This window comes from Lithobates pipiens, unplaced genomic scaffold, assembly GCF_037356315.1.
Source record: "Lithobates pipiens isolate NorthernLeopardFrog02 unplaced genomic scaffold, aLitPip1_a1.2 Scaffold_18, whole genome shotgun sequence".
In the NCBI taxonomy this organism is placed as follows: Eukaryota; Metazoa; Chordata; class Amphibia; order Anura; family Ranidae; genus Lithobates; species Lithobates pipiens.
Genome location: NW_027507758.1, coordinates 140,580,601 through 140,597,183, shown reverse-complemented (window position 1 = coordinate 140,597,183; position 16,583 = coordinate 140,580,601). Strand labels below are relative to the sequence as shown.

The 16,583-nt window shown below is 41.8% G+C and overlaps 1 protein-coding gene across 1 annotated transcript in view; it reads right to left on the bottom strand.

Annotated features, from left to right (window-relative positions):
* ACSS1 (acyl-CoA synthetase short chain family member 1) overlaps positions 1-16,583 on the bottom strand; it is a 200,218-nt gene that overhangs the window by 126,007 nt on the left and 57,628 nt on the right. The window lies entirely within an intron of this gene.

Below are 16,583 nucleotides of genomic sequence, written 5' to 3'. Positions count from 1 at the left end.
GGGCTTCCATTCACATGACAGCAATCACTGCTCCCGATGACAGGGAGCAGTGATCTCTGTCATGTCACAAGGCAGAACGGAGAAATGCCTAGCTTACATATGCACTTACCCGTTCTGTGGCTCCGTGACACGATCGCTGGGACACCTGCGGGCACGGTCCCGTGTACGCGTGGGGTGGGCTCGCTAACTCCACCAATTAAAGGGAATGTACAGGTATGCCCATTTGCTCACCGCTGCCATTGTGCCGACGTATATCGGCGTGCAGTGGTCAGCAAGTGGTTAAAAGGCATTTGTTTTGTACGATCTAAAAATCGGGAATCAACGCTCCCCAAACTTCTGCTAACTCAAAATTAGCAGAAGGGGCCCAAAGGGTGGTGCTTGAGAAATGAACTTCCTCTTTATACTCTCATAGTTCGTCACTACGTTTGTGTTTGTCAAACGACATTTTTCGGATAGTTTTTTGGATAGACAAGATCCTGCACACGTGCTTCAGACGCTCAGTCATACAGCAATCAAACCGCATGTATGAGGCCTGAGAAAACACAAATGAGAATGGTATTAGCAGATCTGGACACAATTTACTGGACTGGATATGTGTCCTATTTTGTTTCTGATTTTGATGTGAAAATAACTGCATGCTAGCACAAATGTGTACATAAAACCGGCACTGCATTGTAATTATTCTCATAGTTTCTCTGTATATGTTTTCCAGTGCCAGGGTTCACAATGCTAAATCTATCTCTTCTAAAACTCTTAAATGTGTATAAACATTGTATTGTCGGGGGAAACAAATCTAAAAATTGAGTTATAAATCACTTGTACTTGGCAGCTTCCTTCCTGTCTTCTAGGAGAAAAAAATATATTCTAAGTTTAATGGCCACTTGTGTGTAGAAGATTGCTAAGGCAAACCAAAAAGAAACAGAACATTTTCATGTAACTAAGTGCACACAAAAGAAGCCTGATAAATATTTTTACCTTAATTTAAAGAAGTTATTTCCAACTTTCTCCACTTGCCCTCACCATCTTTCCTATACAGGCATACCCCACTTTTAAGTACGCAGTGGGGTCTATTTACTAAAGCTGGAAAGTGCAAAATCAGGCTCAATTCTGTATGGAAACCAATGAGCTTCTAACCCCAAAGCTTTGGTAATAAAACCTGGAAGCTCATTGGTTTCTATGCAGAAGTGAGCCTGATTTTGCACTTTCCAGCTTTAGTAAATAAACCCCGTTGCGTACTTAAAACAGATGTCAGGACAGCTAGAGGCCTTCTTCACTGGCCACAGTCTACACAGGCTTTGAGGTTCTACAATCATCTTAGGCCGCGTACACACGCGCGGACTGTTGGCCCAACCTTGTCCGCTGAACAGTGTTTGGGCGGACAGTCCGCTCGTGTGTGGGCTTTCAGCGGACAGTTTCAGCGGACAGTTGGACGGACAAGGTTTTACGGAAATTCCGAAAAACTGTCCGCTGAAACCTTGTTTCAACGAACAGTCCGCCCGTGTGTAGGCTTGTTCGTCAAACTAAGTTCCGCGCATGCTCAGAAAGGATTTTCAAGCCGAAAGTTATAATGCAGTGTATAGGACGTCGTATTTTGCGTCCCGTCGTACGTGCCGTTCACGTCATCGCGCACGGTTTCAGCAAACTGTTCGTTCGTCGTGTGTGGCCATGTCCGTCCATGCTAAGTTTGAGCGGACTGTTCGCTCAAACTGTTGGACGGACAAAGTTGGGCCAACAGTCCGCGCGTGTGTACGCGGCCTTAGTGAGCTGACAAGCCTTGGAGTATGGCAGTAATGGTGAACCTTGGCACCCCAGATGTTTTGGAACTACATCTCCCATGATGCTCATGCATTCTGCAGTGTAGTTGAGCATCATGGGAAATGAAATTCCAAAACATCTGGGGTGCCAAGGTTTGCCATCACTGGAATATGGCATGCATGTGGATGTTCTCCGTAGGCCATAATAGAAATCCCTTCTTACCTCAGGTTAATGCTGAACCACATACAGAGACCCCAGAGCCCCTTTACTAAGAATGAGCTTCAGGCCCAGACACATCTGCACTGCTGAAACCAAAGTAACTCACCAGTGATATTCATTACATTATACATTTCATGGTGTGCAAAGAGCTAATCTAGAAGAACTAAAAGCATGTAAGGTATTTTATTTTCATAATAAGTTATTTGTCATTGCTAGCATCTGAGGGTCAGACCCTAGGCTAAAAACAGTGAAGGTATAGCAACTGTAGTAACTGCTTGTGACAGGATCAAACTAGCTACCTGCCAACCCTATCTTCTATTATCTTTAAGCATTTTCCTAATAGGGGCACCTTTTCCCCTACATTGAACGTAGAGCGCAATGTTATAAATACATTGCACTTTTCAAGCTTTCTGATGCACTAACTTTACAAAAGCAAACAACATCAAAGCCATTATGCCTTACATTTCAGCTTATTTCTTTTTACTGTACTGTTTTTTCCACTTATGTTATGTGTGTTAAAGTAACAAGGTCATTTCCTTCCCTAGAAGTCATATGAGATTACTATACAAACACAAGGTAACATACTTCAAAACATACATAATCACAGCTGCTAAAAAATGGGACACATAGTAGCCCTTCTTCACATCGCCGCGACTTCTAAGTCGCATTACTTTACTTGAACATCGCTGTGCGACTCCATCACGGCTTTAACAGAAGTCAATGCAAATCTTGCTGAAGTCGCAACAAAAGTAGTGCAGGAACCTTTTTCTTGACTTGAATCGCACCGATTAGAACAGTTCTATTGCCATTAGTGGGGCACAACTTGTCATGCGACTTTTAACTCTTAAGTCACATGACAAGTCCTAGCAGTGTAAACCGAGGCTTAAACTGAAAACCAGGCATCATATCCTATTTGTTTTGGTAAGAATGAAAGTGATTGTAAAGGGTTTTTTTTTTTCTTTAATAACAAACATGTTATGGAATAAAACATAGAATAACGTCCTTACAGGATGTGTCCAACTTACAAGCAGACTTCAGTGCACTGTTTAATTGGGCAACTATGTGGCAAATGAGGTTTAGACCCCTTTCATACTGAGACGCTTTACAGGCATTTTAGCGCCTGAAAAGCATCTGTAAACTGTCTCTCAAACCACCCCAGTGTGAAAGCCCGAGTGCTTTCACACTGGGGCCGTGCGCTTGCAGCACAGGAAAAAAAGTCCTGCAAGCAGCATCTTTGGGGCGGTGCGGGAGCACTGTATGCACCGCTCCTCCACCAACCCTGCCCATTGAAATGAATGGGCACCGCTGCCGGAGCACCTGCAAAGCGATTCTGCAGTGGCGCTTTTCAGGCGCTATTAAAGTGGTTGTATACTGTTTTTTTTTTTTACTTTTACCTACAGGTAAGCCTATAATAAGGCTTACCTGTAGGTAAAAAAAATATCTCCTAAACCTGTATGGTTTAGGAGATATTCCCCTCGCAATGAGCCGCTGACTGTAGCGGCGCATGCGCACAGGGGATTTTTGGCTGAAAGCCTGGCAGACACCAGACTTTGCGGAAAGAAATCTCTCACACGCATGAGTGTGAGTGACGATATTGCGGCTCCGGCCACTCACAGTGCCAGAGCCATGATACCGGAAGACACGCCGAGGGAACATGTTAGCTCCCTCGGCGTGGATCGTCTGAGATATCGGGGCCTCGTTCTAAGGTAAGTATTTTATAATGAGCTAGTATGCGGTACATACTAGTTCATTATGCCTTTTCCCTTGCAGGTCAGACAAAAAAAAATTTCAGCAGGTTTACTACAGCTTTAACCCTTTCCTCAGCTGCTAGCAGGGGTTAAAAGCATTTTTCTAGCAGTGGAATAGTGCTGCTACAACAGTGGTAAACTCTTAAAATACCCTTAATGGTGGACTTTTAAGGCACGTACAATAACTATCGAAAAATTCCTTTAAAGATTCAAACAATAATTTTATTGAAAAGGTAAAAAGAGTAGAAAGATATATAAAAAACAAGGAATGTATAAATACACTGAAAGTTTGTACATATATGGATTACTTGGAATATCCAATATTCAAATCCTATAACAGCAGTAAAGCCCCGCTAAAACTAGCACCACTTTACCGCTAACGCCCCCCACTGCCCCAGTGTGAAAGGGGTCTTAATGTTGATAAGTTATGCACTTGGGGACTAAGAATATGGATGCATCATACGTACTAGGGAGAGTACAACCTGGGAAATCAATGGTGAAGAGGGATCTGTGGGTTTTTGGTAGATCATAAGCCTAATAATAGCATGCAATGCCAAGCTGTGGTTTCCAAAGCAAGCAAAATATTTTCTTGTATTGTAAGAGAGGTATGGGCTCCAGAGAGAGAGATATTATTTTGCCCCTGTTCAAATCATTAGTAAGACCTCATCTGGAATATGCAGTTCCGTTTTGGGCACCCGTTCTCAAAAAGGATATGGGGGAACTGGAGAAAGTGCAGAGAAGGGCAACCAAACTGATAAGAGGCATGGAGAAGCTCAGCTATGAGGAAAGATTAGAGGAACTGAATCTATTCCCTCTTGAGAAGAGGAGATTAAGGGGGGATATGATCAACATATACAAATACCGATGGCACTCTTTACGTATGGAGAAAAAAAAATTAAATCTCCAAATACGGAAATGTTTCTTCACAGTAAGAGCTGTGAAAATATGTAATAAACTCCCTCTAGAGGTGGTTCTGGCCAGCTCAGTAGATTGCTTTAAAAAAGGTCTAGATATGTGCACATAAAAGGTTTTTATCTTTACCTGAATGCAAAGAATGCATTCAGGTAAAATAAATAGCCTTTACAACAACTTTAAGAAATGTTTTTAAAATCATGAAATAATTTTATTGTTGTCTATGTATCTTCATGGTCTTGCATTGTTCTGTCTTAGCGATACAGTTTCTAAATATCAGTGGCAGCTGGTGTTTTTTTTTTTTTGGGTGGGGCGGCAAACGACCACACCCCCTTGGTAAGCCCCGGTGGCAACCACCCCCCACGCGCTTGGTCGGATCACATGCACCCCTCCAGGGGGGTCTTGCAGTCGGTCATCCAGCCCGCACTTATCCCATCTAGGTTCCGGTGGGCAGCGCTCCTACGACCGACGGGTGGGCGTCTCCTCCTCTTCTGCTTCACGGCAGCTCCTCGTTCCTCCTCCTCCTAATTGTCCAATAGGATCGCCTGTCCTTTCAGCCAATCGGGTGACGGGTCTCAGGACCTGCTTCCTGATTGGCCGGGAGGAGGATCAGTGTGGGAATAGCGAACATTCATTCGCTATTCCCACACAACTGAGTGCAGTGCTCTGAGCCCACCCTTTTTATAAGCCAATTTGAGCCTCTGGCTCTAATCGCGTGCTTAGAAAAAAAAACACCCCCCCCCCCATTGGAATCCATGCGTCCGGCACCCTGCATGTAGATTAGGGGACCGGACGCATGGAATGGGGGGGCAGAGCCCTTAATGGATGGGCCACCACTGCTAAATATGCTACAAGCAGAAATTAAACCATGAATTAATTATTTGGGTGGTTAACCATAAAATTGATATAAAAATTGTGAATATGGTTCGGTGGCCCTGTGCTCCAGAATGTTCTCCTAGAAGACCTTAAAGCTAACAAAACGTCATCTGGGCTATATCATTTCTTAAAAGAATATGCAGACCCAACATTTCATATTCCTGATATGTGCCCGCTGTACCATGTACTTGTATGAAAAAAGTATTCTGTTCTCTTTGTATGGCTTCCTTTGTGTGAAATCCCTGGTGTTCCTGCCAGTCCCTCTGCTTTCCTATTTAAACTGAATGGGTTGTTTTACAAGCTGAGGGTTTACAATCACTTTAAGGAGTCTAAAATATACTTGTTTTATGTTGGTTTATAAATTATTTGGTGTATTTTTGTATTGCATTTATGTTTTAGGCTGCTTATTAAGTCCATAAATATGCATACTTCACAAATGCATATTAATTATTTTCAATACAGCTTTTGGGGACGAACAAACAAATCTGTAGGTCCTGTAAATCCGATAGTCCTCACTCCTATGAAATGGTATTGACATTAAAAAATCCCAGCCAGTATCAAGTTTTAAAGTGTAGCTCTAACTTTTGATAGAATGAGGAAAGGTTAATACCCATGGCAGGTTTGTGTCTTGTTTGGGATATTTCCTTGCACTTCTTGCACTAGAGATTCAAGAGGAAATGTGAAGAAAGCTCTCAAAAATTAAGGTAAACCCTTCCTTAATTGTCAATGGAACATGAGCTTCCACCAGAACATATTACCTAACCTTCTGTTACAGTGACAACTCAATCATCTTTCATTTTCTATCACTTGCTATTCTGATGACAACGATCACCAGGACTAATCGAGAAGATGAATCTCCCATTGCAGTCAGTAGGTGCCACCATGAAATAACAATGTTGGATGTTTAGGGTCGTCACTGTTCCCTGGTACTCAAGAAACTATGATTCTGTTGAAAATCAAAGCAACCGTTTATAGGCTCCCCTTAGCTTTAATAGTCATGCACTTGGAAAATTGTCTTTAAATGAGGCCTGTGTGTGACCACTTCCCTTGTATTCCAAGCTGTCAATGATGATAAAGGCACCACATGGCATGACTTAAACTTTGCTAATGATTATGTCTGGCATAGAAGATCAGGTAATGTGTATTTTAGAAGTCCTCTCCTTTTCAGAAATAATAAGGCCATACTTAAAGAACTTAACACTTAAGAACCGTGAACACAGTTTTGTTTAGACTTGAGGTCTTCTACAAGTGCTTACAGATTTTGAAATCTCACTCTGGCTTAAAGCATTATATTCATTGGCATGCAACTGGCAAACATTCTTTCCTACACAATCTCTTCTTAGTAAAAGCCGCTGGACCCCTTATTACATTGGAAACTTGGCACCAAGCTCTGCTCTTGAAAATGCCTTCATATCTTTCTCTCCAGTCTATCTATAGGCACAATGGAGTCAGACAACATAAAGACATATTGCTCACCTAGATGCAAAACACCAACTTTACCATCTAAACTTTTAACCAAAATGAAGGTGTTTATTTGATCTTTAGGACTGTAACTTTAGAAATACAGTATGTATTTATATGGACTTAAATTGTTACTAAATCCTGGAATCCTAAATCACTATAACTGGTCTCCCACAGTACACGGAACATGGAAATGCAATTATTTTAGTAAATATAAACTGCTAAATACCCTTTTCTCATCAGCAGTATATAGCAGTCTTGTGACTTCTATCAGTGTCTGGTTAAAACTTGTAGATCTCATTCTACATTGACTGTCCTGTGAGGCTGCATGACCCCTTACTCTCTGTCTGGAAAGTGTTGATTGGCCCTGTGCTGATCACATGCACCCTCCCAAGAAAAAAATAAACTCTCTATCAATACACACCCCACTGAGCATGTGCAGAGTGCCCCCAAGGCTCTGTTCTATCAGGAGATGGATTGGGACAGTGGGAGAAAGGAAGGATCAGAGAAGACAGGATCAAACAGCCTTTTTACACAATGCAGATGATTAGTCCTTAGGCTGCATAGTGAGTATAATAAGCATGGTTTACTGCATATATAAACTGATTGTGGGTTTATTAACACTTTAAGACTTGGTGCTAAACCGACATTATGTCGTGCTTCCAAGTGCAGCTACGCAGTTTAGCTGTGTTACCTGATTCATTTGTGTAATGATAACTATCCTATTTATTTCACTCATAGCAAAGCCAACTGAAATGATTTCCTGTGAACTTACCTGCCATACCATTGTACATAAACAGGCATCCTAACTGAGATCTGTTCTGTCTGCAGAGTGGCCTAGAGGATATAGGGGTTGATTTACTAAAGGCAACTAGACTGTACACTTTGCACATGCAGTTGTTCCATAGCTTAGTAATGAGAAGCCTCTGCTGACTTGCATCACCCAATCATGTGCAAGCAGAAATTTTCCTTACATGTGATTGGGTATTCTTTGCAACGTGAAGTTTCACCTTATTTACTAAGCTCTGGAGCAACTGCACTTGCAAATTGCACGGTCTTTTTGGATTTAGTACTACCGGTACTTCTTTCGATTTGGGTCCCAATTCAGTATATTGACTACATAATAACAGGTATTGATATATTATTGTTATTGTAATAATAATAATATATATACTGTCCAGCCCTCATCCCCTCACAGTAGCTTTCACTCTCTTTTACAGGCTGCCAGGAGCGGGGCTAGATGGTGCACTGGCTTCCGTCTGCACTAAAATGCAGGGATCAAGTGCAGCAGGGCTAAATTCCCAGTGTACTTTAGGAAACAATCCAAAAATAGATCTTTATCTGGTATAAAAATAAGCATGTAGACTTGTATGTTTTACTACCTAATGGAAACATTTGAGCTTGGCTAAAAGACAGAGGTCTTACAAGTCATTGATACTTTACTAACATATCTTTCTCCTTAACTTGTTATCAATATTATAGTATATATATATACATATATATATATATATATATATATATATATATATATATATATATATATATAATATTGATAACAAGTTAAGAAGGAGAAAGATATGTTAGTAAAGTACCAATAGTGAGAGTGAAAGCTACAGCGAGGGGATGAGGGCTGGACAGTGCACTGAGTAGTACTAACGTTTAGGGCGGTGTGCACCCAGGGACAAATGCCTGGAACTCAGACTACTTGACTTCCACCTCCACCAAAACATCAGGATCTTGTGCATTGGGGCTCGACACACATATCTCAGCCATTCTTTGGGGCATCAGTTGCCCATGATAGTTGCTTCAGTGGCAGTTTAAATACAAATTTTACTGCACACCTTGCATTGCTGCATTGATCATATCAGGCCCGGGCTGGGACAAAAAAGGGGACCAGGCATTCCAGACTGAGTGGCCAATTCCTCCACCAGGGGAGGGGCTGTGGTGGCAGACGACAGGACACCCATGGAGCTGGTCCTCCACACTGCAACGCAAGCCCCACTAACTGCTGCCCTCCCAAAAAAAGGCCCTCACCTCCCCTGATGGGCCCTCCCTCCCACCCACTAAGTCCCGCCTCCTGCTGCGCAGTCCAGTCATCAAATGGCTGCTCATGGCAGGACAAATGCCTGGTGTGCCCTATGGCCAGTCTGGGCCTGGCTCATATGCTAATGAGCAATATGCTGGTAGGATAAGAGAGATAAGAGGTCATCAGTGTGATACTTGTCCCTTCATTGTCTTGTCACAGGCTGGGGGGAGAACAAGGCATGCAATTGTTACTTAACTGCAGCACAAGATATACCACATTTCCTGCCCTGCTAGGCAGGGCTGTACTGCATGGTAGGGCTACGTAAATGTCAGAACTGGTTGTATAAAAACACAAATCCTTTGGCATGTAACTCACATAGAAAATTGAAGAAAACTGCTGAATGGCCGCACTCTGCATAACACCTTTTATTTGTGGCAAAACAGTGTAGATCAAAAATCCCATCATGGTGATGAAAGGCACAGACAGGGTAATGCGTTTCACATTAATATAGATGCTTAATCATAGCTGGTTTTGGCTCCTGTTTTTTCATGCTGCCCATTTTCCTGTTCACATTTGGTTTCCATTTTAGTCTTAGATATGGGAGGAGTTACTGGGGGTTGTCTATCTCCTAATTGGTTTTATTTCACCATAAATATTTTCAGTCTGATTATGGTCACCAGCTATGATTAGGCATTTATATTGATGTGAAACGCGTTAGCCTGTCTGTACCTTTCATCACCATGATGTAAGAGATTTTAGATCTTCTACACTGTTTTGCCACAAATAAAAGGTGTTATTCAGAGTGCGGCCATTCAGCTTTTTTTTTCCATTTTCTATGATTGCAGAGCCTGCACCTGAAGTTGTGAGTGGGAAGGGCGGCTATTGGAGGCGCCAACGCGCTTTGAGCGGCATAGCTTCCTCATAAACAACTCACATACTGTATATCTCTTTTTCTGTGTATTTAGTGGTTTGCCTAGAGTTCAGCTTTAAATCTAAATTCTGGGATAAGCAAATAACACGAGGCCTGTGTATTTTTATTTGAACCCTGGTGTACTTTGTGTTTTTTCCATATCCGTACAGTAATCCAGTGTGAAACTTTGCTTTTGTTCCTGTTATTAAGACTGATCATTGCTGCTCCCTCTTCTTGTGCAGGTAAACAGGTCTTGAATCCGCCCCCCCTGTAGTTTTCTGCCTGTAGTGGATGGGCCTCAAGGGTCCCTCCCTTAGTATTGCTCTCTGCACAGACTATGTATAGCACAGTGTTGATGTCTCTGCTATTTTTACAAGGAAAATAACTGTGTTTGCAAAGGCAATTGGTGCAGACAACATGAACATACGTTCTTTATGGCTTTAGACCAGAGATCTCCAAACTACGACCCTCCAGCTGTTGCGGAACTACACGTCCCATGAGACATCGTAAAACTCTGACATTCAAAGACATGACTAGGCATGATGGGAATTGTAGCTCCTGAACAACTGGAGGGCCCATAGTTTGGAGACCCCTGCTTTAGACAAATATACTTCAATAAAAGTTTTTGTGCTTGGAGTTTTAAGAGAAATACTGAAATATTTACTTAAACTATCTGCCCATTGAAAAATACAGTACAATTTTCCGTTAACTCACAATTCCCCTTTATGTTTGTTCGTTTCTACAGCCTGAATACAATGTGAGAAAACAGGTTGGAAATTTGTCATACAAGGTAAGAAGCAGAGGTCACAAAACATTGCTGGAGAAATTTACTGACTACGTTGATGCACAGCAGGCAGTTGCTTTTGGTATGGTGCAGGTATGGCAACAGGTCAGGTTAACTAAGTCTTCTCAGTATGTGAAGGAGCATGTTTGTTCATGGATAGCTATTTAGTCCTGTTCCAGTATTAATGACCTAGATTTTGATGTATTGCAGATATAAAATATATGTGAAAGGTTATGCAGAGTAAAGGCAAGACTCCATGCAACTCTGCACTTAACTATACCAGTATTTATTACTGTATTTATTGGCGTATAACACTCACTTTTTCACCATGAAAATTGGGTGCAAATAGCGTGTGCGTGTTATACGCCAATACTTTAATTTTAGCTGTCTCAGAGGAGACAGGGAGGGGGTGGGACGAGCGCCGTCAGATTACATACAGTGAGAATCTCCTTTTTACTTGGGGGCCTCTGTAATAGGAAGTCCCGTCTTCTGGTCTGCCATTGGACCACTGTTCTGTCTATCGTAGGAAATTCTCATTGTATGCAATCTGTCCACGCTCTTCCCACCCCCCTCTCTGTCCCCTCTAGGCTGCAGATGGACATCGATCAGACTGCATTGATGGCAATGGTGAGGCTGCATTGATGGCCCTTGTGAGGCTGAAGATGGGCATTGATCTGGCTGCATTGATGGCACTTGTTAGGCTGCATATGGGCACTGACTTTTATTTTGCTTCAAAGTTCCTTATTTACAATGTACGTTTTTTTTCCTGAAACTTCCCACTTAAAATGAATGTGCGTGTTATACGCCTGTGTGTGTTATACGCCGATAAATACGGTAGTTACTTCACCTTAACCTCCCTTTTGGTATGATTATTTCAGATTTTAGGTGCTGAAAGTGGTACAATTATTTGATAATGAAACCAAAGTATGACGGACAGTATTTCGAAAAAAACGAAATACTTAGTACGCCAGACTGCACGCTGAAAAAGTCCGCTGAAGCCCACACACGAGCGGACTGTCCGCTGAAATGTGTTTCGACGGACTAAGTAGGCCATACAGTCCGCCCGTGTGTACGCGGCTTCAGAAATAATTCACTTAAATCTGTCCAAACAAGAGTCTAATAGACATCCTGGGTATGATAAAATTTGAAATATAAAATCATAAATTATATAATATATATGTGTGTGTGTATATATATATATATGTATGTATGTATATATATATATATATATATATATATATATATATATATATATATATATATATATATATATATATGTATGTGTGTGTGTGTGTGTGTGTGTGTGTATGTGTATATATGTATATATATATATATATATATATATATATATATATATATATAAAATAATAAAATAATAAATAACTATAAATAATTATAACAAATAATAATAATATAAATTATTCAATAATGTAATCAAATCAAAAACACTGAAATGTGCTGAGTTGCAGAATTGTCGCTGTCATTACTTTTAGTGTTTGATGACGAATTTCCCCACAAATTACTATTGCTCAATTCTGCGAGTGATTCTAATTTATTCGATCAAAGTTTATACTCAAACACCATTGGCCACCTAATTGTATAAACGCAAGCGCTCACACACTAACCATGTGTGTGTATACTGGGAGCCGCGAAATTTCTAATCTAATCTAGCAGCTGCTTTATACTTATTTCTCACAGAAATAAATTACATTTATTATACAAAAAGATCCATAAATAAATAAATATCTAAAAATAATTAATCACATATAGATCAAGCAGCGCTATTTCATCAGTTAAAATACAAATATTGATGTTAATATATACTTGTTAATATAAATAAATGTATCAATAAGTAAACATAAAAACAAGGAGGAACTCCATTAAAAATCCATCATTGTCCAGCTAATATATAACATCATTCGTATATATAAAGAAATTGATCAATCCTTTCTTATATTGGAGTCTGCTGCACCACCACCCGTCTTTCCAAACACCTTCACACGTGCAGAAAAAAAACACTCAAGGGGGTCCGTGACAGGTGAAGCCCCCCTTTGGTAGTATTCTTACCAGGACTTGCTGGTGTAATCAGCGTCTCAAAACACAAAGTGGCTTTTCCAAATCACTTCTCATTCCTCCTTCTTACACATTTCATTAACCCAGTATCGACTTGCAAAGTCCAGAATTGCTATCGCAGTCAAACAGTCCTTGGTTTCTGGTTCAGGTAGCTTCCTCAGCCAGGAGGCTTCCAGGCAGGACACTGCTGTTCACTTTTATGGCTGCAAACATGGTGTTTTTGTTTGCAGCCTTAAAAGTGAACAGCAGTGTCCTGCCTGGAAGCCTCCTGGCAGAGGAAGCTACCTGAACCAGAAACCAATTACTGTTTGACTGCGATAGCAATTCTGGACTTTGCAAGTCGATACTGGGTTAATAAAATGTGTAAGCCCTTGTACACACGGTCAGAGATTCCGACAGAATGTGTCCTATCGGACCATTTTGTCGGATATTCCAACTGTGTGTGGTCTCCATCAGACTGTTTCCATCGGAGTATCCGACGGACCAAGTTTTCCAACTTGTCCGTAAAAAATTTTCCGACAAAATGCTCCGATCTGACATACTCCGATCATGTGTAGCCTACTCCGACGGACAAAGTGCCACGCATGCTCAGATCAAATTCCTAGACCAAAGCTATTGGCTACTAGCCTGAACATAGTCCCGTCGTAACGAAATAACGTCATCACGTTATGTACAATCGGATTTTCCGACAACTTTGTCCGACCGTGTGTATGCAACAGTTTTGGACAAAATCCGTCAGACAAAATCCAACGGATTTGGTTGTCAGAATGTCCGATCGTGTGTACAAGGGCTAAGAAGGAGGAATGAAAAGTAATTTGGAAAAGCCACTTTGTGTTTTGAGACGCTGATTACACCAGCAAGTTCTGGTAAGAATACTACCAAAGGGGGGCTTCACCTGTCACGGACCCTCTTGAGTGTTTTTTTTCTGCACGTGTGAAGGTGTTTGGAAAGACGGGTCGTGGTGCAGCAGACTCCAATATAAGAAAGGATTGTTCCATTTCTTTATATATACGAATGATGTTATATATTAGCTGGACAATGATGGATTTTTAATGGAGTTCCTCCTTGTTTTTATGTTTACTTATTGATACGTTTATTTATATTAACGAGTATATATTAACATCGATATTTGTATTTTAACTGATGAAATAGCGCTGCTTGATCTATATGTGATTAATTATTTTTAGATATTTATTTATTTATGGATCTTTTTGTATGATTCTAATTTATTATCGCTGTTTTCTAGCTGATCTATAACCACTTTTGATGTAAACGGACACTTTTTGGTTGCTATGGACAATCTCCAGTTTCCTAGCATAAAGAACAGTATTTATAATATAAAACTGCATGCAGGACACTGGAGAAACCACTAGGGACAAAGGGGATGTGTAATTATTTTATACAGCACTGTAATCTGTAAGATTACAGTATACTGTATCTATACGGTGTTTTTTACTTTTTGATTTTGGCGCTGAACTCCATCCCTGTGCGTCGCAACGCTCGCAGGGAACGGAGCCCGGCGATGTGAAAGATCGAGTGGAGGACGGCTCTTTGATCACAGTGGCGAGACATCACTGGATCCAGGGGACAAGGTAAGTAAACCCCTCCATGGATCCAGCGATGCGATCCCGAGTCTGGCTCGGGAATATCGCTTATGGTATTTAAATCTTACCCCGAGCCAGGCTCCTGAATACCGCCAGGGAGGCTACATAACTTGGAACAAAAATCAATGATATGAACGTAATGGGGTTGATTTACTAAAGGCAAACAGAAAGGCAAAGGGATGCAATTTTCCTCATTACAACCTTGCAAGTGCAGCAGCTGATAGATAATTATAATATCAGTCCCATTAATTTTGCACACAGACAGAGACAAACAGCTAGTTCTTCAGAATAACACCCTGTTAGAATCTGTAATAATGTTCCTTAAAGCGGAGGTCCACCCTAAAGTGGACCTTCCGCTCATCGGAACCCTCCCCCCCTCCGGCGCCACAATTGGCACCTTTCAAGGGGGAGGGGGGTGCAGATACCTGTACAGTACAGGTATCTGCACCCACTTCCGGGATAGCTCTCTGCGGAAAGGGGCGTAGATTACGCCCCTTTCCGCAAGTGCCCGCCCCTTTCCGCAAGTGCCCCGCTGCCTGCTGGGAAACACACAGATCCCAGAGGCAGCGGGGACCGTCCTTATTGCGCAGCGCGACTCGCGCATGCGCAGTAGGGAACCGGGAAATGAAGCCGAAAGGCTCCATTTCCTGATTCCCATACCCAAGATGGCGGCGGTAGCACCCGAGAGATGATCTAGAGATCGGCTTCGGGTGCCGACATAGCGGGCGCGCTGGACAGGTAAGTGTCACTATTTTAAAAGTCAGCAGCTGCAGTATTTGTAGCTGCTGGCTTTTTAAAAAAAAAAAAACGCGGAGTCCCGGCGGACTCCCGCTTTAAAGTCCTTGTACACAGATCACCCAAAAGGGAATGTTTTTTTCTCAACAAGAGTGGAGGCTCCATGCACACTGGCTTAGAAATCGCTATTTCTATAGTTTCGTGTTTTGCGTGTAGAAACAGCTCAATGTCATTCTAAGGTTCCAAGCACATTAGGACGATTGCAGGCATATTTTAAGCTTAACGTCAGGAAAAAAAAACCCTTCTGGTTTGCATTTCTGATTGGAGCTTTGTGGCAGAAAAAACTCAAAGCTCTCCTAAACTCGTCTAAACTGTGTACAAAAAACGCACTATATTAGCGTTTTTTTTCTCTGCTACGGGAACTTGCAATTTTTTAAGCCAAGTGTGCATGGAGTCTGACTCTTTAAAATGAAATGGTGCTGTGAAAAACAACAATAAGATAATGAGCCTCTTCAAAGGGGAAATGTACTTTAATTAGGGAAATTGTTGATGAAGGGGGATACTTTGACCCCTGAAACATGTTGGCAACTTTCCTTCCATTCATTGAGATTTAGTGTCAACTATAAAGAATATTTGATGTTGAATTGATCATCTGGCCCTCGGGCCCTTCTGCTCATTAGGGTTGCCACCTTTTCTTCAAGTCAAACCTGAACAATTTTGCGGCGCACAGCAATTTTTTTTATAGTATATACTATACATATATTTTGCTACTAAATAATATTTCTAATCATATGAAGTTAATAACAAGAGACCCCCTTTACATCAGAGTCCACAGAGTTCCCCTTTTACATCTGAACTCAGAGTTCCCTTTCACTGTAAGGGGGGACTCTGGGGACTCTAACATAAGGGATGTTTTGGGAATACTGAGGGTGTACACTGAGAACTCTGATGTACGGAGAAGATTCTGATGTAGGGGAAACACTGTGGCCTCTGGTGTAAAGGGAAACTCTGATGTAAGGGGTGCTCTGAGAACCTTGATTTACCTTAGTGTACTCAGAGGCAAGAGAGAGAAGGGGAAGACTTTGGTCACAGACGGATGGATGGATGGTGAGCTCACTCACCCCTTGGCAGTTAACACCTCTCATCCAGATGGATCTGAGGCTGCTGGACTTCACATTTCTGAGGCACAGTGCCAGGGATTGGAGTGTGGGCAGACAAAGAGAGGTGGGGGGGGGAAGAGATGCAGTTCGAGCCCTCTCTCCTCTGCCCTCTGTATGTTTTGGGGGGGGGGGGGTTGTTAGTGTTGGCTTTGGGCAGTGTGAAAGAATGTAACAGGCACTCTCAGCTTAGACAACAGCAACTGCAGTCAGTAACCCTAGCCATAGTCCAGTCTAAATAATGTGTCCGGGTTTCAGACAGTCCAAAACCTGGACACATGATTCCAAACCCGAACTGTCCGGGTGAATCCTGGACAGGTGGC